The sequence below is a fragment of the Equus przewalskii genome, chromosome 30, assembly GCF_037783145.1.
Source record: "Equus przewalskii isolate Varuska chromosome 30, EquPr2, whole genome shotgun sequence".
Classification (NCBI taxonomy): Eukaryota; Metazoa; Chordata; class Mammalia; order Perissodactyla; family Equidae; genus Equus; species Equus przewalskii.
The window spans coordinates 18,332,887-18,359,186 of NC_091860.1; the positions used below are offsets into that span (position 1 = coordinate 18,332,887).

The 26,300-nt window shown below is 39.5% G+C and overlaps 1 long non-coding RNA gene across 1 annotated transcript in view; it reads right to left on the reverse strand.

The window, feature by feature from the left end:
* The window catches only part of LOC139080468 (uncharacterized), a 58,939-nt gene extending 33,250 nt beyond the window's left edge, over positions 1–25,689 (reverse strand). The window contains exon 1 of the long non-coding RNA XR_011534998.1: positions 25,498–25,689. This is a non-coding gene — a long non-coding RNA (uncharacterized lncRNA). The remainder of the gene's footprint in view (positions 1–25,497) is intronic.
* Between the last annotated feature and the right edge of the window lie 611 nt (positions 25,690–26,300).

Here is a 26,300-nt window from a genome sequence, read left to right on the forward strand (position 1 = left end):
GTCTTTACATTGGCCAATATTGCCATACATGGTATGCACCCAACCACCCTCATTTCCTCTCTGATCTTATTTCCTTTAATTACCCTACAAAGACACTCATGTTCCAGCCACAACTGACCTCTTTGCTGTTCTTCACATTACCATGTGTGCTCCTGCCTCAGTGCCTTTGCACTTGCTTTTCCTCTTCCTAAAACTCTTTTTACCCAGATATTCCAAGCCTCACCCCCTTATCCCCTTCAGATCTTTGCTCAAATGTCACCTTCTAAATAAACCCATCCCTGACCATACTATTTAAAATTTAATTGCTTCTCTAGGTCTCAGCACTCTCCCTCCCATTTTCTTCTTTATTTTTCTACTTAACTCTTATCTACATCTAACACACTTTGCTAATTGCAGTAGTGTATATTATGCTCCCAATTATTCACTTTGCTGCCCAATCAGGACTGTTCACTTGACTTGCTTTGGCCAATAAAATGTGAAAGGGAGTGATACATGCTACTCCTGAGCAGAAGCTGTTAGAGCCATTGCACGGCTCCAACATCTCTTTTCCTTTTGCCATGAGATCAGCATGTCCCAGGGAGGGATTTCTCCTTGACCTTGAAGGAGGCGCAGAGCAGTAGCTAACCTACAAAGGCCATATAATGATGTAAACTTTGTCATTGTTTGTTTAGGTTGTTACCATCACATAACTAACTCTAAGCTAACTGATACACTTATTTATGACGCTGGATTCCAAAAAGAAGTGTTGGGGCTGGCCTGGTGGCATAGAGGATAAATTCGCGCACTCCGCTTCAGTGGGCCGGGTTTCACAGGTTGAGATCCCGGATGTGGACATGGCACCGCTTGTGAAGCCATGCTGTGGCAGGCATCCCACATATACAATAGAGGAAGATGGGCATGGATATTAGCTCAGGGCAGGTCTTCCTCAGCAAAAAGAGGAAGATTGGCAGCAGATGTTAGCTCAGGGCTAATCTTCTTCAAAAATAAAATAAAAAAATAAAAATAAAAAAGTAAAAAGAAATGTTCTAAGAGGACAGCCCCAAAGTGTAAATGCCAAGCAAGGCTCTACTTATATTTTGTTTGCTGATGTTCTGTTGGCCAAGGTTAGACACACGGCCAAGCTGAGAAACAATGAGGAAGGTGACTGCACCAGCACATGAGCATCACAGAGTATGGGTCAAAGGAACAGCCTCTCACAGCCATCTCAGGGAGTGTCTGGACCAACTACAGATTGAACATCTACCATCTCAAATTTATCACTTAATCCAAGCACAAACCCATCTGAGAGATCATTTCACACAAACCAACTTTGCAGGAGCCTGATTTATAAATGATAATGTGAATTTCTTGATTTTTCTTGGGAAATATGCCTATCTCAAAATTCAGTACCACATATATACAGGCAGCAGGTCCTTTGTGGCGGGGTCAACAGGAGACCAAATTGCAGGTCACTTGATGAGCAAAGAATTAGTAAAAATGAAACTCTGCCTCGTCAAAAGGGCATTTATAGCAAGCTAATAACACCTAGTATGTTATAAAGCATATATCCATCTCAATCACTGGAAATGGCTATTAGAGTCAAAGTAATGAGCCCCCTGGCCAATGCTAGACAGAGAAACTGGATTTCACTCTCTAAATTTCTTCTTTAAAGACTTAATATGGGCCTGTGCAATTATTATTCCAGAATCAAATACCACCAGACTACCAAAGACACATCTTCTACTTGTTTGAATTTAAATCAATGGTTTCTGGATGAAATTCAAGGATCCTGGATGCTGATGCATCAGTTGTACAGAGTGATATTTTTGTACTTGTCTCCAGTACCTAAGGGAATGTACCCTATTTGGGCATAAAAATTTGAAAACAAGTTTTTAGAAACATCAGTCTAGCATCACTCTCTAAAATGTAAGGAAAATATAGAAAGATCATAGATGGAAAAATAAATCAGTGATGTGAGCCATGACTAGGGAAAGGAAGAAGAAATCTGAAAAATCACAGGGAAGAAAGATCAACAGGACTTGCTTTGGGGGTTGTATTGGATATGGGGCACAAAAAGAGGCAGGAAACAAAGAGGAGTCCAACATTTTTGTTTAGGGTGTTGAAAAAATGAAAAATGAAAAGAAAATCATTTGGAATTGAATGGAAGAAATAGGATGATGAGTTATCTGTGGACTGTGTTGAGTTTCAAATATTTTTATTCATTCAACAGATATTTTTTTGAGCTCCCACTATGTGCCAGTCACTGTTCTAAGCTCTAGGCTCCAGTGGGGAATAAGACAAGGTTCCTGTCCTCAAGGAGCTTATGTTCTACTTGAGAGGCAGAACGCAAACACGGAAGCATGTAAACATAAAGTAAGATAATTTCTGATAATTTATAAATGCTATGAAGAAAATAAAAATAGGAAATGGGATAGAGAGTGAACTGGGACTGATAGAGGAAGTGGTAACCACATTACTTGGGAAGTCAGAGAAAACCTGAGACCTGAATGATGAGAATGAGCTAGCAAAGGGAATATTTGGGAAAGGCATTCCAAGCAGAGGGAATAGCCAGCAGAAAGGCCCTGAGGTGGGAACTAGTTTCACATGTTTGAAAGTTGGAAATGAGAGATGAGGCAAAAGATTAGTTTGGGGAAGGTAGGCAGATAATCTAGGGGCTTTAAGGCACGGTGAGAAGTTTGGACTTTATTCTGATAGTCATGGTGCACCAGTGGAGAACGTTAAACAAGAAAGTGATAGCATCTGACTTAAAAGATCACTCGTTTTGCAGTATATCAGTGTATTGAATCAACATGTCGTACACCTTAAACTTACACAACGTTATATGTTAATTATATCTGAATAAAGCTGGGGGGGGAAAGATCACTTTGGCTGCTCTGTGGGGGATGTATCATGAAGGAGCAAAAGCAGAAACCAGTTAGGAAGCCATCTCAGGATTCCAGGTAAGAGATACTGGTCTGGATTAGCGTGCTAGCAGCAGAGGAGTTGAGAACTGTCCTGTTGGTGGATATGCTTTGATGGAAGACCCACTGATGGACTCAAGATGGACTGTGAGGAAAAGAGAGTAATGATGCAAGACTAGCACCTGCAGACCCCAGAGAGAGACACTGTGAGAGACGCTGAGAAGGAAGTAGAGAGATACACACACACACACAGAATTTCACAGACAGCAAAAGAAAGGATTGCAAGATATTCAAGACAAAGATATTTTCTGGGTATCTAGAAATATAGGGCTAGAATTCAGGTGAAAGGTTAGGACTGGAGACGTAGATTTGAGACTTATTATCCTAAATATGATGGTTCAAATGTTCATGCACTCTAATAGATTATGCATAGAGCAGGAACAGAAAGTCATGCTAAAGGGAATATTCTTGTTTAGAAACTAGCAGGATGAAGGAGGGCCATTCACAGAGACAAATGGTCAGAGCAGGGAGAGAGTCAAGTGGGCTGAAGCTACACAGAGACAGACTCCAGGTCTCAGATGACTCTGTCTGCCAACAATGCCCAACACAGGGCCTTGTTTGTTGGTTTGTCTAATCTGAGACTCAAGAGAGCGTTTCTGAAAACTGAGGAAGTGCCAAAGGCCTTAGTGACCCAGGAGGATGAGGTCTTGGAAATGGCCAACTAATTTTTAAAAAGGAACTCTTGGCAACTGGTGAAAATGGAGTCAGTTAAAACAACAATGAGATACCGCCAGACACCTATAGAATGGCCAAAATACAAAACACTGACAACACCAAATGCTGGCTAAGATGTGGAGCAACATGAACTCTCATTCACTGTTAGTGGGAATGCAAAATGGTACAGTCACGTTAGAAGACAGTTTGGTAGTTTCTTACAAAAGTAAACACACTCTTACCATATGATCCAGCAATTGCACTCCTTGTGATTAACCCAGAGGAGTCAAAAAGTAATGTTCACCCAGCAACCTGCACATGGATGTTTATAAAGCCTTTATTCATAATTACCAAAACTTGGAAGCAACCCAGATATCTCCAGTGGGTGAATGGATAAATATACTGTGGGATATTCAGATGATAGAATATTATTCAGTGCTAAAAAGAAATGAGCTGTCAAGCTGTGAAAAGACATGGAGGAACCTTAAACATTTATTGCTAAGTGTCAGAAGCCAATTTGAAAAAGTGACACACTGTATGATTCCAACAACATGACATTCTAGAAAAGGCAAAACTATGGAGACAGTAAAAAGATCAGCGGTTGCAAAGCATTAGTGGAGAGGGAGGGAGGGAGGGATAGGTAGAGTACAGAGGATTTTTAGGGCAGTGAAACTACTCTGTAAGATACTACAATAGTGGTCATGTCATACATGTCATTATACATTTGTCAAGACCCACAAAATGTTCGTCAACAAGAGTGAATCTTAATGTAAACTATAGACTTTGGGTGATTACGATGTGCCAATGTATGTTCCTCAGTTGTACAAATGTACCATGCTGGTGGGGGTATTGATAATGGGGAGGTTGTGCATTGTGGGGTGGGAAGAGGGTACATGGGAAATCTCTGTACTTTCTTCTCAACTTTCCTGTTAACCTAAAACTTCTCTTTTTAGTTTATTAATTTAAAAAAATGGAATCAGTAGAGTGATGTAGCCTGAAGTAAAAGGAAAGAGATGCCAAACCACAGCCAGAGAAATCAGTGAGATAAGCATGGTTGTTTCTATCTGTTAGCTAAACTCCATCCCTCTAGTTGCCCAGGCCAAAAACCATGGTGCTGTCTTCATTCCTCTCCTTCTCTCATATCCCTCATCCAGTCCACGAACAAATACTGTTGGCTGTACCTTCAAAATACATCCTTAAGCTAGTCACTTCTCCCCACCTCCATGGTCTTCTTCCTAGATTACTGCAGTAGCCTCCTAATTAGACCTCTGCCTTTCCCACCTTGACTCCTCAGAATCTATTCTCAGTACAAGAGCTGAGGGATCCTATTAAAACCTAAGCCCAAAGTCTTGCCTCCACTCAAAATCCCCCAAAGGCTTCCCATCCCAGGGTAAAACCAATACCATTACATGGCCTAGAAGACCCCACATTGTATAGCCCCCTCATCGCTTCCCTGTCAGTCTCACCTCACCTCCTGGCCCTCTTTCTCTGAGCTTCATCCACACCACCTCCCTGTGCTCTGGGGGTTTGCTGGGCATGGCCTGTGTGCTTCTTGCTCTTTCTGCCTGGAATGCTTTCCCCCAAGATATCCACATGGCTCACTCCCTCATTTCCTCCAGATCTTTACATATGTTGTCTTATTGGGAGGCCTTTCCTGTCTACCCTAAAGAAAATAGCAACAGCTCCCCCACCAACTACTGGCCAGGCATTTGCTATCTCCCTTACTTTGTGCCATTTTTCCCCATAGCATTTTTCACTGTTTGGTATATTGTGTCTTTACTGGTTCATTATTTTATTGTCTGTCTTTCCTCTCTAGAACGTAAGCCTCATGAGGGCAGGGACTTTTATCTGTTCATGATGTGATCATCCATCTATGGTCTGAAAAATATTTGTTGGACGAATCAATGAATGAGCTAATAGAAGAAATTCCAAAATTTTAAAGGTGGATGTAAAAAAGAAATTGGAAAAGTGAGAGACTGAGGATGGTGAAATATCTCTGTCTTAGTCTGTGCAGGCTGCTATAACAGAATACCATAGACTGGGTGGCTATAAACAACAGAAATTTATTTCTCGTAGTTCTGGAGACTGGAGGTATGTAACCAAGGTGCCAGCAGATGCAGTGTCTAGTGAGAACTCGCTTCCTGGTTATAGATGGCCTTCTTCTTCATATGGCAGAAGGGGCCAGAGAGCTCGCTGAGGTCCCTTTTATAAGGGCACTAGTCTCATTCATGAAGGCTCCACCCTCATGACCTAATCAATTCCCAAAGACCCCACCTCCACATACCATCCCATTGGGGATTAGGTTTCAACAGATGAAATTTGCGGGGGACACAAACATTCTGTCTATAGCAGTCTCCTAGCACAATTTTGCTATGTAATTTCAGAACAAATGGCTTATTGCACTATTTTATTGACTACAGAAGTTCTTGCCTCTTTTGATTATTCTGCACCAACTGACCAACCTGATATATGTTTTATATCTTTCACTTATATTTGACTTTTAAAGCTCATTTGCTTGATGCAACCTTTATGAAGTAAATTAAATTTTTAGGATGCATGGAGTTGATTATAAATTCCAACAAAGCCTGAATTGTAGAAGGTCTTTGTCTTTCAGTTGGTTATTTTTGGATGTCTTTGCTTGCACACTGCAATGCTGCAACTGTAAGGAAAAACAAAAAACTCTACACACTCTCAAGGACTTGAGCACAAAACACTCACATTTAGAAAAACCTGATAAACTTTTCAAACTGCATTTATCATTAGTTTACAGCCGAAGAAAGTCACAAAAAAAAAGCCAAGCATGTTTACGGTAAGACATCAACTTGCTACAGCTAAGAAATTACAGAAAAGTGAGAAATCACTTGTCTTTCTTCTCAGTGCCTTAAACAATTGTGAAATAGCTTAAATTACACTTACTGAGCAAACAGATAAAACCAGCTTAAGGCATTTAACAGCACCACTAAAAGGAAAAACATTTATTGTTGCAATTCGGTAGTCCCACAGATATTTTCATTTTTATCTTTATTTACTTATTGTTAATATCATACTTAAGAATGAAAAGGAGGGGCCAGCCTGGTGGCATAGGGGTTGAGTTCACACATTGTGCTTCAGTGGCCCAGGGTTCACAGGTTCAGATCCCAGGCACAAACCTACCCATCACTCATCAACCCATGCTGTGGTGGCATCCCATATACAAAGTAGAGGAAGACTGGCATAGCTTAGGGACCATCGTCCTCAAGCAAAAATAGGAAGATTGGCTAGAGATGTTAGCTCAGAGCCAAGTTTCCTCTCACACACACAAAAAGAATGAAAAGGAAAACTTGGACTACTCCATTGAGCCACTTGAGAACAGGACCTAAATTCGAGGGTTTGCGATGCCCTTACAAATGCAGCTATTTCTTTCCAGCAGTTTTGTTATTGCCATCCTGTCTTTACCATCCCTTTAGACTTGCTTGTTTAGCCAGAAAATACACGGAACCTAGTAAAAACATGAATGAAGTATCTCAGTACTCTCAATGTGAGAGAACACTAGAAGTTCAGACCCTGTGGTGTGCTGTGTAGCAATAAAACAGACACGCAGGCTAAAAGTTGTCTGTTACTGCTATTAAGAACGTTGCAAGGTAAAATCTCCTTGTATATCTCCACAGCCTGTCTCTATGGGAACTGAAAAATATCAACACATGACTTTGAAACACAGTGTTCCTCCCACTGAACACAATAAACCACAGTTGAGTTGGAGGAAATCTTTCATAGCTAAGTTGTTATCTATAGGTGCATATTTACTCTCATATTTCCTAAATTAGGGTTAGGGTTAATTAACACCTCTTCTGCCCTTCTATCCTCCTAATAGAACCACAATAATTAACATAGTGTGATACAGGCACAGGAATCGACAGAGAGATGAATGGAACAGAAGATCCAGAAATGAGCCCATGCACGCAGACATACAACACACATATGTTGTGTGTGTGTTTAATATGTGGTATATCAAATAAAAGGAAAAAGAATGGATTCTTTAATTCTGTGTCAACAGGTATCTATTTGAGGAAAAAGATTAATTAGATCCCTACCTCACACCGTGTTCTAAAATATATCCCAAATGGATTTCACACCCTTGAGTAAGGATTCTGGTTCAAGATGGCAACATCGGAGGCTCCTAAACTCACCTCCTCCCATAGATACAATGAATCTACAGCTAAATATGGAACAACTCCCTCTGGAAAAGATCCAGAAACTAGCTGAGTGACTCCCACATATCGGGCAAACAAAAAAAAAACCCCACATTGAAATAGGTAGGAGAAGACAAGACACAATCTCTCCATAAACCCCATCCCTAGCAGAAGAATTTGTTGCAAACAAAAGAAGAAGATAAACCTCAAGAAACAGACCTTAACAAAATGGAGATAATTTTACCTAATAAGGAGTTCCAAATAACAGTCATAAAGATGGCCACTGAGGTCAGGAGAACAATGCATGAGCAAGTGAGGATTTCAACAAAGAGATAGAAAATATAATAAGTACCATATAGATATCAAAGAGCTGAAGAATATAATAACTGAAGTGAAAAATCCAGTGGAGGGGTTCAGCAGCAGAATAGATAAAGTGGAAGAAAGGATCAGTGAAATCAAAGACACGGCAGTGGAATTCACGCAATTACAGGAGCAGATAGAAAAAAAGAACAAAAAAGAGTGAAGAGAGGTTAAGTGACTAAGAGGCAACATCAAGTGTACCAATATTTGTGTTACAGGGGTCCCAGCAGGAGAAGAGAAAATGAGAGAGGGAGAAAGTTCATTCAAAGAAATAATGGCTGAAAAATTTCCTAACCTGTGGAAAGAAAAGGACATCCAGATCCAGGAAGTTAGAGAGCTCCAAATAAGATGAACCCCAAGAGACCCAAACAGGACATGTTACAAATAAAATGTCAAAAGTTAAAGAAAAGGAGAGAATCTTAAAAGGAGCAAGAGAAAAACAGCTTGTTATATAAGAGGGAAGCCCCATATGACTATTAGCAGACATTTCAGCAGAAACTCTGCAGGCCAGAAGGGAGTAGCACAAAATATCCAAAGAGCTGAATAAAAAACTTCCAATGTAGCAAAGTTGTCCTTCAGAATTGAAGGACAGATACAGAGTTGTCCAGACATGCAAAAGCTGAAGGAGTTCATCACCACTAGACCAGGCTTCCAATAAATGTTAAAGAGACTTCTTCAGCTGAAACAAAAGGGTGTTAATTAGTAACAGGAAAACATATGAAAGCATAAATCACACTGGTAAAAGTAAACATATAGTTAAATTTAGCATCCTCTGATGTCGTCAGGGTGGTGGATAAATCACATATAAATCTATCATGAAGGTTAAAAGACAAAAATATTAAAAATAACTATAACTATATAATTGGCTAAGGGATACACAAGGCAGAAAGATATAAACTGTGACATACAAAATATGAAACATGGAAGGGTAGATATGTTGAGCTTTATTATGCATTCTAACTTAAATTACCAGCTTCAAACAGACCGTTACAGATATGTTTTAGATAAATTTCATGGTAACCACAAAGCAAAAACCTATATAGTAGATATACAAGAGAGAAAGAGAAAGGAATCTAAGCATACCCCTACAGAAAATTGTCAAATCACAAAGGAAGAGAGCAAGAGGAGAAGAAAGGAAAAAAGGAATTATAAAACAGCCAGAAAACAATTAATAAAATGGCAATAGTAAGTCTATACTTATCAATAATTACTTTAAAGGTAAATAGACTAAATGCTCCAATCAAAAGTCATAGAGTAGCTGAATGGATTGAAAAGACGACCCAACTACATGCTGCCTACAAGAGACTCACAGCTTTAAAGACACACAGACTGAAAGTGAAGGAATGGAAAAAGACATGTCACAAGAATGGAAACCAAAAGAAACTTGGTGTAGTTACACTTAAATCAGACAAAACAGACTTTAAAACAAAGACAGTAATAAGAGACAAAGAAGGTCACTATATAATGATAAAGGGATCAATCCAAGAAGAGGATATCACATTTGTAAACATTTATGCACCCAATATAGGAGTGCCAAAACATATAAAGCAAATATTAATAGACATGAAGGGAGAAGTAGAGATCAATACAATAACAGTTAGGGACTTTAATATCCCACTTACATCAATGGATGGATCATCCAGATGAAAAATCAAGAAGGAAACATTGGACTTAAATTACATGTTAGATCAGATGGACTTAACAGACATTTGCAGAACACTCCATCCAAAAGCAACAGAATACACATTCTTCTCAAGTACACATGGAACATTCTCCAGGATAGATCATATGTTAGGCCACAAAACAAGTCTTAATAAATTTAAGAAGACTGAAATCATATTAAGCATCTTTTCTGATCAGAATGGTATGAAATTAAAAATCAATTACAAGGAAAAAACTAGAAAATTCACAAATATGCAGAGGCTAAACACTCTCCTGAACAACCAATGGGCAAAGAAGAAATGAAAAGAGAAATAAAAAAATATCTAGAGACAAAGGAAATGCAACATACCAAAACTTATGGGATACAACAAAAGCAGTTCCAAGAGGGAAGTTTATAGTAATAAATGCCTACACTAAGAAAAAAATAAAGATATCAAATAAACAACCTAACTTTACCCTTCAAGGAATTAAAAAAGAACAAATGAAGCCCAAAGTTAGTAGAAGGAAGGAAATAGCAAAGATCAGAGTGGAAATCAATGAAACAGAGGCTAAAAAGACAATAGAAGAGATCAATTATGTTAAGAGCTGCTTTTGAGAAGATAAACAAAACTGACAACACTTTTGCTAGACTCACCAAGAAAAAAAGAGAGAGAACTCAAATACATAATATCCAAAACGAAAGGGGAGATGTTACAACTGATATCACAGAAATACAAAGGCTTTTAAGAGACTACTATGAACAATTATGCCAAAAAATTGGACAACCTAGAAGAAATGGAAAAATTCAAAAAACTGCAACCTACCAAGACTGAATCACGAAGAAATAGAAAATCTGAACAGACCAATTATTAGTAATTAGATTGAATTCATAATCAAAAACCTCCCAAAAAACAGAAGGCCAGGACCAGATGGCTTCACTTGTAAATTCTACCCATCATTCAAAGAATTAACACCAATCCTTCTCCAACTCTTCAAAAGGTAGAAGAGGATGGAACACATCCAAGCTCATTTTACCAGGCCAGCATTATCCTGATTTCAAAACGAGACAAGGACAGTACAAGAAAAAAAATTACAAGCCAATATCCCTGATCAACATAGATGCAAAATCACTAACAAATATTAGCAAACCAAATTCAGCAATACATTAAAAGGATCATACACCATGAACAAATGGGATTTATCCCTGGGATGCAAGCATGGTTCAACATCCACAAATAAATCTATATGACACAACACATTAACAAAATGAAGGATAAAAATCATATGATTATCTCACTAGATGCAGAAAAACCATGTGACATACTTAATATACATCCATGACAAGAACTCTCAACAAATTGAGTATAGAGGGAACCTACCTTAACATTAAAAATGCCATATATACAAGCCCACGGCCAATATCATACTCAGTGAAAAACTGAAAGGTTTTCCTCTAAGATCAGGAACAAGATAAGGATGCCCACTCACCACTTTATTCAACATAGTACTAGAAGTCCTAGCCGGATCAATTAGGCAAGAAAAAGAAATAAGAGACATCTACATTAGCAAGGAAGAAGTAAAACTGTTTTTATTTGCAGGTGACATGATATTATATATAGAAAGCCGTAAGAACTCCATCAAAAAACTGTTAGAATTAATAAACAAATTCAGTAAAATTGAAGGATACAAAAATCAATTTTCAAAAATCTGTTGCATTTCTATACACTAATAATGAACTATCAGAAACAGAAATTAAGAAAACAATCCCATTTACAATTGCAGAAAAAGGATAAAATACCTAGGAATAAATTTAGCTAGCGAGATAAAAGACCTGTACACTGAAAACCAGAAGACTTTGATGAAAGAAATTAAAGAAGACATAAATAAGTGGAAAAATATTCTGTCTTCATGGATTGGAGGAATTAATATTGTTAAAATGTCCACACTGCCCAAAACAATCTACAGATTTAATGTAATCCCTATCAAAATTCCAACAGCCTTTTTCACAGAAATAGAACAAACAACCCTAAATTTCATATGGAACCACAAAGACCTCTAATAGTTAAATGAATCTCAAGAAAGAACAGAGATGGAGGCATCACATTTCCTAATTTCAAACTATATTACAAAGCTAAAGTAATCAAAACAATATGATATCGGCATGAAAACAGACACACAGATTAATGGAACAGCATAGAAATCCCTGAAATAAACCCACACATATATGGTCAACTTGTTATGAGAAAGGAGCCAAGAATATACAACGGAGAGAGGATAGTCTCTTCAATAAATAGTGTCGGGAAAATTGGAGAGCCACATGCAAAAGAATGAAACTGGACCATGTCTTACATTATACACAAAAATCAACTCAAAATGGATTAAAGACTTGAACATAAAATCTGAAACTATAAAAATACTAGAAGAAAACATGGAAGGTAAGCTTCTTGACTTCAGGCTTGGCAATATTTTTTGGATTTGATGTCAAAAGCAAAGGAAACAAAAACAAAAACAAGTGAGACATCAAACTAAAAAGCTTCTGCACAGCAAAAGAAACCATCATCAAAATGAAAAGGCAACATATGGAATGGAAAAAAATATTTGCAAATCATGTATCTGATAAGGGGCTAATATCCAAAATATATAAAGAGCTTAACTCCACAGCGAAAAAACCCGCGATCAGATTAAAATACGGGCAGAGGATACGAATAGACATTTTTTCAAAGACATACAAATGGTCAACAGATACAAAGGTGATCAATGTTATTAAGCACCAGGGAAATACAAATCAAAATCACAATGAGATATCACCTCACACCTGTTAGAATGGCTATTTTCAAAACTACAAGAGGTAACCAGCACTGGCATGGATGTTAGGTAAGTGCTGGCACGGATGTGCACTGTTGGTGGGAAGGTAAATTGGTGCAGTGTCTATGGAAAACAGCATGGAGGCACCTCAAAAAATTAAAAATAGAACTGTCACATGATCCAGCAATTCTAATTCTGGATATTTATCCAAAGGAAACTAAATCACTCTCTCAAAAAGATACCTGCATCCCATGTTCATTGCGGCATTATTTATAACAGGCAAGATATGGAAACAATCTAAGTGTCCACCAGCAGATGAATCAATTAAGAAAATGTGATAATATATATACACACATATATATATGTGTGTGTATGATATATATACACACACAATAGAATATTATTCAGCTACAAAAAAGAAAAAAAGGAAATCCTGCCATTTGTAACAACATCGATGGACCTCGAGGGCATTATGCTAAGTGAAATAAGTCAGACAGAGAAAGACAAAGATGCTTATGATCTCACTTATATGTGGAATCTAAAAAAAAACAAACCGAACTCATAGATACAAAGAACAGATTGGTGGTTGCCAGGGGTGAGGGTTGGGGGGCGGGCAAAGTGGGTGAAGATGGTCAAAATGTAGAAACTTCCAGTTATAAGATAAATAAGTCCTGGGGATGTAATGTACACCATGGTGACTATAGTTAACAATACTACATTGTATATTTGAAAGTTGCTAAGAGAGTAAATCTTAAAAGTTCTCATCACAAGAAAAAAAAATTGTACCCATGTGAGGTGACGGATGTTAACTAAACTTGTGGTAATCATTTCTCAGTATATACATATATCAAATTATTATGTTGTACACCTTGAACTAATACAATGTTACATATCATTTATATCTCAATAAAACTGGAAAGATAAAAAATATTTTTTTAGAAAGAGTACTAAGTGACTTTATATGACTTTTGGATGGAAAAAGACTTTCTAAGCATTACACAAAGTGAGAAAATGATAGCACTGAGACATAAAATTTTATAATTTCTGCATGTAGAAAACCATAAGTAAAATTAAAAAGAAAACAACAAACAAGAAAAAAAAAATACACATACCTGGCTTACAAAGATGTATGTCACTATCCTGCCCCAACGGGAAAACAGACTTAGGAGATAAAAGGTTACACTCACTAATGAAAAAGTACCTCTGTAAGCTTAGCTTCCTTCCCTGAAAAATGGGAACAATGATAATGCACAAGGAGCTAAGTGTTGGCCCTGCACTTGAAATTCTAATAAAAATGGTTTTATTCATTACTGTGTGTGTATATGTGTGTTTGTGTGTGTGTCCACATGCACTCGAGTGCATCTATGTAAACCAACTCTCCCACTTTGCCCAGAACTGATTACTTTTAAAACTGAAAATTTCGTATCCCAGCAAAGTCCTAGTCGGCAAATTTGGATGGTTGCTCACCCTACTACACATACATATAGCAATGGACCAGGAAGCTGTACACCAAGGTCTTAATAGCACTTACTTCTGGGTGGGAAGTGTATAGATACCTTTTATTTTCTTTACTACGCTAGTTGTGTATATTCTAATTTTTTTCCATAAATGTATGTGTTCATTTTATGATAATAAGAAAAAAACCCACATTTATTCCAATTTGACACCAAAAAATTGAATACAGCCTCTAGAATGATTAATAGCTGTGGAATAATTTCCAAAATACAGAATGAGTCAAATATTAGCAATCACAAGATGAGAAAATCCTCTAGCCCCAAGACATGACCTGGTATCAATTTGCCAGCACTAAAGAAATGTTCCCCGTGCATGTTTGCTGCGCTTTCATGTCTTGACAATTAGCATGGAAAATACAGTATAAGTGGCTAAAAAAGGCAAGTTATGCAGTTACATGCACATGCAATGTTTTTAGTGCTGTCAGTAAAAACTGGAGATTCTCCATGCTTCTGTTCCATTTTATACAGTAACATTTGTGACGTCATCATTTCAAAGGCTATGACTTACGTGTTAATACTTAGTCCATTGGTTACTAGGATTATGCAATGATGTGATGAACTTGATAGCATAAAGATGGATTTTGTGATTTATACTTAAATTGAGAAGTGTTATTCTTTCTATTTAACTTCCTTAAAATTTGAAGTGTTCCTCACTTAAATATATACCTTGAAGTATCTTTTTTTGGGGGGTGGTTGGGGAGTCTAAGAACTTTCATGAGAAGAAAAAGATATTTTCATTATTCTTTTAGTACCCAGGGAGCTGCAAGTTGCATGGAAGACAGATGTGAGAGGAAAGGACAAAGCGTGGGCCAGCCTCTTCTTGAGACTACGAAAAGCTCCTCAGTCTACACAAAGTTTCATCACTACCAGTGGGATCGTCTCACATTTCCTTATTTAGTGCCAGCAAGCTGTTAATGGCTTGACTAAAGTCTTTCCAGTTACTGTATTTTTGAATACTTCCACATGAGATTTAGAACGTCTGAGTTGTTAAGAGAAAAAAAAATATTTTTGGAACACTGGAAGCACACAAGATAGCCTCTGATTCCCTAAGTCTGCTTCTTAGAGCTGAACACAAAACACACACACACACACACACACACACACTCACACACACACACACACATACACCCAGGGCTGTGGGCCAGGAACTCGTGAAAAAAGATGTAACACTGTGACTCGGCCCTATTCAGAAACCCAGGCCCTCTGATTTAACTGGCTCACCTATCTTACAAGAGGCAATTTAACCATAATTCCAGAAGTGATCAAAAGCCTGTCTTTTGAATCTAACACAATTTTCAGCCTTTTACACTGACTGCCTCAGCCCCCACCATAGAGAATTGTCTGCCTTTATCACTGGCGGCCTCAATTACGGAGCCCAAATCAAGATCTGGGATTCCATTACTGCTCTATAAACTTCCCTCTGGCCTTGCCCAAGACAAAGGGTCTCTTTTCAGCAATTGCAGCTAATCAAAAACAAATTGAGCTTGGGGCTTCACTGCTCTCGGAAAGAAAACAAAAACAAAAGCCAGGCTGCACCACAAAATACTCTTCCTGTATCGCCAAGAATGCATCTCCCGTGTTGTTCTTCATCTCTCCTCCTCTCACCCAACCCCCCGTCCCGCCACACGCAAACTGAAAAGGAAGGCAACCAGGTAGATTTTTTTGAAGAATTCATGGAAAATCTACTTTCTGTCCACTATTATAATTTTTTAAGAAGCTATGTGAGGTATATACGGGATATCCCCTTAGAGAAGATGCAGCCTTATTTTCATAGAATTGGAGCAGAAAGAAAGTCCTTGGAGAGACATATGAGCTGGCAGCAAGCAGGGTTCTATGAACAGGCAGTAGAAAGTCTGATAGAAAAGCAGCAGGCGTGGGGAACAAGAGGTCTGCAAAATCTGTACCCGAAGTGAAGTGGCGGGGCTCATGCCAACTCGAGGACCCAAGATTGAGTAACGTGCCAAGGAGTGCGGGCGGTTGACCTCCTGGTTGAAGGGGCTGTCATCAGGCAGCTGATTAACTCGCATAGAGCCCACCTCCACATTCTCTCATTTCCCAAGTGTTGGCAGCAGCATCCTTTTGGACCTCGTGGTAACCTTTCTTCCCACACTCCCTCCATTCCATTAGCCAGGCCCAGGTATTTGCTTTCTCCTCATTATGCAGCTGTAAACCTATGCACCTCCTGCAAAGCACTCCTCCCAAGCCTCCTGCCTCTGCCTCCTCCTATTTATCTTACTCCTAGAAACAAAAATACCTCCTCAGAGTGTTCTTATTATGCTACCTTCATCCACAGAATCTATCACTGGCTCTAAATTGATTAAAGTGTATGTATTTTTCTGATCAAATAAAACTGATTATAGATCATAGGGGATCTTGACTATGCACTCCTTTCCCCCTTAACCCAACAACCTTCATCTACAGGTACAAACAGCAGCACCCACCCTCCTTTTCATCACCTATTAACCACGCCTCCCACAGGCCATTGAGCACAAAGTGAGCAGACGGTCACAACATCCCTGAGCTGTTAGATTCTGAGCCACAGGGAGTGTCAAGGCAGCAGAGAGGATGATCCATTTTAAACTCAGAATCCAAGCAGAAAGTGATTGCACCCACCCAATTGTTTAAAACAACTGCACAGAGTAAGTTAATTGGACAAAGAGATCCTCGTTGCCCAAAGAGAATAAAGCCTGCAAAGAGTATTCAAACACAGTTTAATCTAGATAGAGAGATGCAACATCAATTTGAAGAGTCCAGCCAACATTTGCAGAACACATTGGGAGAAGCAAAAGCTTCCCTAAAAATTAATTCATAAAGATTCATCACTTAGAGACAGTATTGGGAGCAGTGACATAAGCAAAGGCTAGTTATTTTCTGTGCTTAGTTATAGGGACTTTGAAGAAAAAAAAAAAAGTCACAGCACAGCTGGTGCAGAACAAAGGCCTGGAATAAGAAGATTCCAGACACAGGCTCTAGCCCACCCTGGTTAGTGCTGTCACGGGTTCATGAATAAGTAAGAACCGAAGATGGTTATCACAATGCACTACAGGTTTGTTACAGCTTTGGGGGAGAGATCTGGAAAAATGTATAGTTAATTGCATATAGCTGTCCTCTCTGGCTGAACTTACACTCTTTCTCAATAAACCCTTTTGCTGGATTTGGAAGACACCAGCCCCTTCCCAGAAGGACTGGGTAGATCCTTCCTATATTTCACTGACTCTTTCTAGAGGCCTCTGATTATTCAATTGGTACATTTTCTTCGTATATATAAATAGCATTAGTTATGTATATTTTCATATTTCTTAGTGCTTACACATATGTTGATATTTATTTGGCCCCCTAGTCCAAGTAAAAGACTATACTAGACACTATGGGGACACAGAGTAGATATGCCATGTTATTCTTGCCCTCAAAGGGCTAAAAATCTAGTAAGATAAAAGAAACAAGACAAGAAATCAAGAGTTAAATAATGACGAAACAAGAGAGAGCTCAGGACTGGTGGTACCTGCTGGGGGAATCAGCGGGAGAAACCCCATTGGACTAGATAGTGTTCTGCAGTTTCTTCCTTAAATGCAAGAGGTAGTATTGGTTTTTCTTACTGAGTCTTGCTGGATGTTTTGGGTCTAGCCACTTTGGCTACCCAAAAAATGGGAGCTTGGGTGTTGGGTCTGAGTTGTCATGTTCTGTCCCAAAAACCTGGGAAGGGTGTTGGGAAAAAGTCCCTTGACCACTAGAGACCCAAGAACCAGCATCTTTGAGAGGAATTTAAATCAGAACTCTGTAGAACATTCCATCGGAAATTCAATCCAAAGAGGCCTGGATTAGAGAAAAAGAGTAGAGATGCAGAGAAAATGCAGGTACAAGGGTGGCTGTACCACCCAGAAGCCAAGGAAGTCAGGGTAAGGGAAAAGATTTGAACCAGAGGATGGGCACAGAGTCTGGGAACATTCCCCAAGTCACAGAAAATAGTTACAGTAGCTTTTATTAAACTCAACTTCTTGAGTTTTACGAGGATGAGTCATAAGAGGGGCTCCCCAAACTGAGACACCACCTCCCACCTCGGCTGACTCTTTTCCACTAGGAAGGGAGTGATGGTACTTCCCCAGGTTTACCCAGGGCAGACCTTAATGTTCCCTAGAACATTTCTGAGGCGGGAGAGGGGTTCCCTCACCTACCTCTCTGACCTAGACACTTCCCAGTGGCTGACTTTAATGCCATTGGATGCCCAGAACTTTTTCCAACATACACCTAGGGGTACCAGGTGGAGAAGAAAGTCATGAATATTGGGGATCTAGCTGAGAATTAATAGAATGCATGTGTGAAGTGTGGAGTGTGAAGACCTTGAAGAGAGCATCTCATTACCTTGGAGAAGTCGTGGTCTTCCAGCAGCTGTCCTGGGCAGAATGTACATTGTGTCTGGAGGGAAGCGCAGACTCAACTTTCCCCTGACCCTCTCACCTTCCCAGGGCCCAGCACTAGTTATAGAACTCCTTATATGTATATGGCAACAGTTTCCTTAATACTGACCAGCTGTTAGGGTAACAGTGGTGCCAGGGATGGCAGAGGACCAGCAGAGGCGGAACAATGAGTGATACAAAAGGGAGTGTTCTGGCCAGTGAGCTATGGTGAGTCATCGCAACTGAATTCTGTTGTGAATATGCAGAGCATCTGTCCTTTTTAGTAAGAGGTGCTATTCTGGAGTTCATAGTTGAGTATCAATTGACACAGTCCATATGGCTGATAGTCTGTATACAGTGGGCAGATGGAACCGGACTTGGAAGAATAATCTAGAACAATCAGATATTTGGTCTGATGACAGAATCACCTGTGAAATTAAGACTACAGATCATTGGGCCTCTTTCTACATCTACCGAATCAGAATATTCAGAAGTGGAACTTCGGCACACACTTTTAAAACCCCACACAATTCTGAGGCATATCCAAGGTGGTGAACTACCATTCTAGAACAATGCTCTACAAAACTGGTATACAAGATGAGGACAAATTCTGATATTAGGTGGTCAGTTAAACTGTGGAAATGTTATGGGGCCAGGTAATCTGTGGAGACGTTACATGCTTAGGTAATCTGTGAACCTGTTTAAAGTTAGATATGGGTAATGTTTTAAATGTTTGAAGATATATAATCAAGCAGAGATAACCTTGTCCTGGTCAGCTTGATCTAGTCAGATACAACTCTTATTCCTAAGTAGTTCATTCATTAAGGTAAATAAAGTTGCAACAATAGGATTTGAGTCACCGTCTGGGTAGACTTGAGTAAACAGGTCGATGGCAATGGGAACAAGAAGAGCAACCAGGGGGAACAAGGCTCTACCCTGATAGCAATGGGAGGGGAGGGACAGGTGGAGGAGTAGTGGACACATAAGAAAGCAGAGCCCTTTGAAAAGTGGGACCACTGCAGGAAACATGTCAGTTAAGAAAGTGAACTTCTTCTGGATGATTTCCCCATAGGGAAAGCAAGGAAAAAATGACATCTGAGTGAAATCACTCCAGGGTATAATGATATTAACATCATCTCCTTTGCCAGCCATATACATCCCCACCCACGGAAATGGGAGCTTGGGTAGAAGAAGAGACGATCAACAGTCTGTTGTTGCCACCACTCCCTTCTTTGACCACAATTTCCAATCAGCAGGTCACATTTCATTTGAAAGTTCCTAGTGTTGAGTGCTTAATTCGATCAAGAGGAGAATGGGTTCCAATGGTCCAAATTCTTCTAACTAAATCAATCAATTCATGGACATGTCACTAATTGACAGCATAGTGTAACGTCATGGCAGATATAAGGCCACTGAAAGTCTTGCTGGATCACATTTAATGTTTTGAATGGGCCCAGTGGTCAGCTGGGGTCTTGTTATGGCACAGGCAAAGGACATGGCTCAGGCCCTCACTCCATATTCTCTCTTCTATACCCTTCAACTTCCATGATTGCCTCTTTGCTTCAGGGAGGGGTCATCATACATAAGCTATCACCCTGTTAGTCAGAGCTATAGCATCACAAAGTTTTGGGGCCAAAGGACTTCCTGTGAGTGTACTTTGGTATCCCAGGTATCCGTTGACCAAGTATATCGGTCAAAGTTCTCCAGAGAACAGGACCAAAAGGATGTAGGAGTGTGTGGGTATATATATATATATATATATATATATATATATATATACGTGGATATGGATATATATGGAAAGAGAGAGAGAGAGATGTATTTAAAGGAATTGGCTCACACAATTGTGGAGGCTGGCAAGACCAAAATCTGCAGGGTCAGCTGGCAGCCTGGAGGCCCAAGGAAGAGTCACTGTTGCCGTTCAAGTCCAAAGGCTGTCTTCTGGCAGAATTCCCTCTTGTTTAGGGGAAGTTGGTCTTTTGTTCTATTCAAGCCACCAACTGATTAGATGATGCCCACCCACATTATGGAGAACAATCTGTTTTACTCAAAGTCTACCAATTTAAACGTTAATCTTACCCAGAAACCCCCTCACAGACACGCTCAGAATAATGTTTGACCAAATATCTGGGCACTACGGCCTAGCCAAGTTGACACAAAAAATTAACCACTCAAGTGCTGAGCGGGCTCCCTAATCAGCCTAGAAGGCCACTGTTCCTCAAGCATCAGAGAGTATCAGGCACAGGTAGTCAGTAACAGGAGACCAATTTTGGGTGGCTAAAAGAACAGGTTTAGATGGACTCCAAACCAATAAGACCACCAGTCTGCCCAAGACAGTATTCATTCCCTCTGGAAATCACAGTGCTGGAAAATAGGAGAGAGACCAATAGTGCCATTTGATGAAAGTCCTTGTTCCCAGTGCATGTCAGCATAGAGTCCTGAATGAGGATAGAGGGACATGTGTCATGTTCTAGGTGCACTGGAGCAAAGCGCATCAATGTATTAGGATGAGGGGAGGAGTGGAACCTCACACAGTTCAAACCCCACTCTGCTAGGATATTTGTTTTTAAATGCTTTGAAGGCTGTATCCCAGGTTTTTGCTTACCATTTGTTTTCCCAGAAATTAAATTAAAACATCTCTGGAAAAACTCTTAGTCATATTATGGACCACGTCCACCTTTATGAGTTTCACAGGAGTACACGCAGAGGAGACAGTCTATCTTGTAGAAGAACTTGGCAAAAGAACACTATTGTGACTCAATTCAGTGTAGGTAAGGTTACCACCGTCTCGATATTGAAAAGCCATCCACGCAGAGCCAGTAAGATCAACTGTAGCAGCAGAGAAGCCATTGTTACTGCTGCTGAGTGAGCCACTGTGAGAGGCCTTGTCACATCAGGGACGCTTTGGAGTCAGAAGTTCCAAGCTTGGTTCCACTGAGTGAACCAAACCAACTATTTAAGGGACTTAAATGACTTGAAAGAAATTAGACTAGGCCTAAGAGAAATGAGGCAAGTGACAGCATAACAGATCCCCCATCTGCTCTCTCCCCAGTAGGTTGCAAACGCCTGAAGGTGGGCTCTCTGTCTTGTTCTCTGCTGTGTCTCCAGAATCTGGCACATATCACCCTGCACTCAGTAAACATTTGTTGACTGACTGTTCGGCTGATTAATTAAAGTCCAAAGCAATCTTCCTCAAAGTATTGACACATCATCATAGTGGTCAGAAAGAAATGGGACTTTCCTTTGGGAAGGAAAATTGGAATGTTCTCAGCGTGATTAGTTTTTGAAGTGAATGTATTTATAAAATGACCCCCATCTCTGCATGGCTGCTTGCCCCCCTGTAAAATGAGACTGGGAATGACATATTTACTTAATACCCACCCAATGCTCGGGGACACATTTGATAGGTAAATATGGCAGAATGGACAGCCCCCAAACTATTCGTTCACAACAGCCCTTTCTCTCCCTAGCAGAGAGACAGAAGGTCCTGGAAGATCTTACCAGGCTGCTTAACCTGCCTGGATCTTAACTCCTTGGGAGCAGAGATTGCATGTCTTATCCCCAGCACCTAGCAAATCGCCTGACATCCACAGAGTATGCTCAGACAATGGTTATCAGGTGCTTCTGTTCTTGCTTCTTTCCTGCTGAGCAGGGAGACTGGAGCGTGCGGGAATTTCAGGAAGCCTGTGAAAATAGACAGCTGGTAAAGAGAGCAAAGATTAATACAAAGCAATATCAGAAAGGATTAAGAGGAGTAACGCAGGATACTGACAAACAGAATAACATCTGAAGAGAATAACTAGAATTTTGAGCAGGGGGAAGTAGTAAGAAGACAAAAGGGAAGAAAGATAGCTGGACCACCAGTGACTACTTATCCTGCCAGATGTGGAACAGATGATGACATATACACATAAAGATGGAGAGCCACAGATTGGGCCTTTAGGGAAATTCAAAGAACATGGAAGGTAGAGTCCTCAATCTTAAAGAGCTTATACGTTACACTTTTTCATTAACAACAGCCTGGACCAAGTGTCATAGGAAAAAATGACAATTTAATAATCAGGCATTATTATCAGCTTGGATAACATATGCATATTTACCTTTAAATAATACCTATAATATAAATATTATAAATATATTTTACATATAAATATTACATATTTCGACTAGATTTCTCTTTAATAAACTGCTGACTCATAGATGAAAACCCTACGAGTATATTTAAATTTTGCATTTGTCACCTTCAAACAGGAATTGAGGCATTTAATACTCTCAGATGAATAAGCCCAAGTCACCATTTGGAATGCTGCTGAAAAATCTCCAGCTCTTCTCAAAAACCATCTGTCACATTATAAGTGTAACTGGATCTATAATTAATGCCTGTACTTTCAATCTCATAGAGCATTGACTCTTGACCATTTTGGGGACATGAATATTTTGAGGAACTCATGAAAGGTACGGAGCCCTCTCCCAAGAAAAAAGTGTATACAATTTATTTTATTCCATTGTAAATGGTTTTTGTTCACATAGACAAAATACATAAAAGATGTGTACTTATGCTTTTCATGGAAAAATTAGTGTGTACTCCCTGAAATAAAAATTGAACTAAATTAAAACTTACAAACAATAAAAATAAAAGTTTAACTCTGCTCCATTTCAATGAGAAGTTGAATTTTGTTTGCCTTGAATAGGAAGATGAAATTTTAATGAGGCCTTTGTTATGCGATTTTCATGTCAGAGTAACGTTTGACCTTTATTCAGTTTGACTTCTCTTTCTGATGGCCATTTAAGTGCTGAAAATTCCAATACACAAAACTCTGAGGTGTTCAATAAAATCAAAATTCTATAGCTCAGTGTCAGAAGAGCCTACGCTTATGTCAGATTGACTAGAACTCCCGAATTCTTTGAATTGAGTTAATGCCCCATCATTTCCTTTGTTATGAAGTGACTTTAGGCAAAATCTGCATGCTTGATGTTGTCCTTGAAAATGGATGAATTTTTTTTAACTTTATTGAGGTCACATTGCTTTATAACATTGTGTAAATTTCAGGCATACGTTATATTTCAGCATCTGTATAGACTGCATTGTGTTCACCACTAAAAGGCTAGTTTCCATCCATCACCATACATGTGTCCCTTTACCCCTTTCACCCTCCCCCCACCTTCTTCCCTTCTGGTAAACACCAATCTGTTCTCCTTATCTATGTGTTTGTTTATCTTCCACCTATAAGTGAAATCATATGGTATTTGTCTTTCTCTGTCTGACTTAATTTGCTTAGGATAATACCTTCAAGGTCCATCCATGTTGTTGCAAAGGAGATGAATCACAAGCAGAGACCTGAGGACTCATGCTATTAGGAGCCGCTGCCTTTCTCATTCCCTGGCTTGATAATGCTCTTATCCCCTTTCTCCCAGCCCCTCAGTACCATTCCCTTCCATACTTGAGTCCTTGCCTATTCCCACCCATCAACAACCTTCTCCACACTACTTAACTATGTCCCTGTGGAACAGCCAAGAAGGACCCCAATGCCTCTGCCACCAGGGAGAAAAACAACCACCCAAGTGTGCTCTGAACCATTTCCTCCCGAGAGGCACCATTAACATCATGGTTGGGTTTTGTGGTATACTATTCCATTATGAGCAATCCAGACAGGCTGGCCTTTTGACAATCACATTTGTTCCTATCAAAAAATATGTTCCAAGTTTTACACAACCCATAAAAACTGGCTTTGGGGGCACAATCTGTTCAGAGCCCAGGCACTGCTTGCATATGATGTTACACTTGCATATGACGTTATGCTTGCACTAGACATGCGTTTCACCCTCGTTAGTTTTAATACAGCAGAGATCCAGATGTATTTTATTCCTATGGAAATAAACATACGATTTATGCCTATCCATGTCCCCATTGTCAGATACAGTAGTTAACACCAAAAGAAATAAAAATGGAAGGTAAAATCTTCTAACCACTTCTGTTTTTACCACTGCCAGCCAGACCTCTATTTTCCTAATATTTTGTTCTAAGAGCAGAGTGGAAAGCTGCCATTTTCACTGTTATTCTACAGAGCCATCTTGGGCCAACAAAGCTAATTGGGAAGCTGAGAACATAATGGGATGTCTCCTATTAGAGAGCTAACCTCTCTCCAGACTATCTTCCCAGTTTGGTAAAAATCGGGCATTACTGTGCTACATCTCAACTGATTTCTTGATTAGCTTTGGCCCTGTGTCCTCAGAGGCTAAGATCTCCATGGAACATTAAATTGGTCACGGAGAGAATGTCCTTGGATGGGTACACGCTCTTAGATAGAATGCAACTTCTCGTGCATTTTAAAGGAATCGCATCGCTATTATCTTCATAGCTAGTTACTAGTTATTGAGAATGAAGCTGTTTTTTTAAATCTACTGGGTAATGTGTGTTTAATTGAAGACATATAGGCTGATGTCTTGCCTCTCATATTATAATAATCTAGTGGTCCCACTAAAAGCACAAAACTTCATCCCAGCTAGCTCTCTGTATTTGTGGTGGCAATCCTCCAAAACAGTGTTGTTTGGCAAAAACAGGAGTGTTTTTAGCAACAAAATCCAAGACAATTGTATGCTACAATCTGAAACCTGCATATCATGGGCCAATTAACTGAGCATCTGTTACATCTGGCCCTAAACTATTAACTCACAATCTTGATTACCTTCATGTGTGAAACAGAGGAATCACCCGGGCTGGGTGGATTTTATTTTACTTTATCTTATTTTTTTCACAGAAGTCAGAGATACAAATCTGTTTGCAAATGTTCTTCAGATTTTGGAAGCTCTCTGGATACTTTAGAATTCTTTTTTTTTTAGTTTCTTGTGAAATTTGTTTTTGAAAAACCTACTTAAGTAGTTAGAGTTTATATACCTAATATAAGAAATTATTTGCATCAGCTGGCGTGATTTTGAATGAAACTAAAAGTAACTCCAACTCAAAATGACTTCAAAGCAATAAAGAGTATTTAGGACTCACATGACTGAGAAGTCGAGAAGCCAGGCAGGTGTCAGATGTGGTTCAGCCAGAACTCTGGCTTCGTTTATCTGTGCTTCTCTCTGTTCCTCCTCCACGATGGCTGCCAGCACGATTAGAGTTAGGCGCCTCCTCTTTCCCAGTAGGAAGGAGACACTCTCATCTCTAGTTACAGAAACCCGAACCAATCATGGTGGCTATTAAAATACGAGGCACTGATTGGTTGATGCCTGGGGCACTAAGCTGATCCCTACCAATCACGTGGCCAGAAAGATGCACATGCTGTTTGGCTTATGCCAATCAGAGCTTACCCATAGAGTTGGTGGGGCTCCATCCCACCTGAACCACCTTGATGTTCTGCAACGGGGGGAAGGAGGAAAGGTAAGACCGGGAAGGGAAATTCACCATAGAAATGGGAAAGAGAACTGATGGATGCTTCATAAGCTACTATTCAATGCCAACTGCGCCATTGTCTTTAAAAAAGAACATCTTTTTCTTTTTAGAATTGAGTAAGGAGACATTACAGATATTTTTTAAAGTGGCGTATGATTTTTTTTTTAGAGCAGAAAGAGATAGAAATAGGACAGTATTTATTACCCAAAAGAACAATTTTACCGATATTATAATGGTTAGGAACCTGAGTGTTCTGGAATCTGAGTCGCTGGATTTAAATTGTATCTCCATCTCTTACTAGCTGTATGACTTCAGGTAAGTCAGTTCGCATCTGTGTCTCAGCAAATGAGGATAACCATAGAGCCTACATCATTAGGACCAGATGAAATCAGGCATAGAAATAAATATTGCAG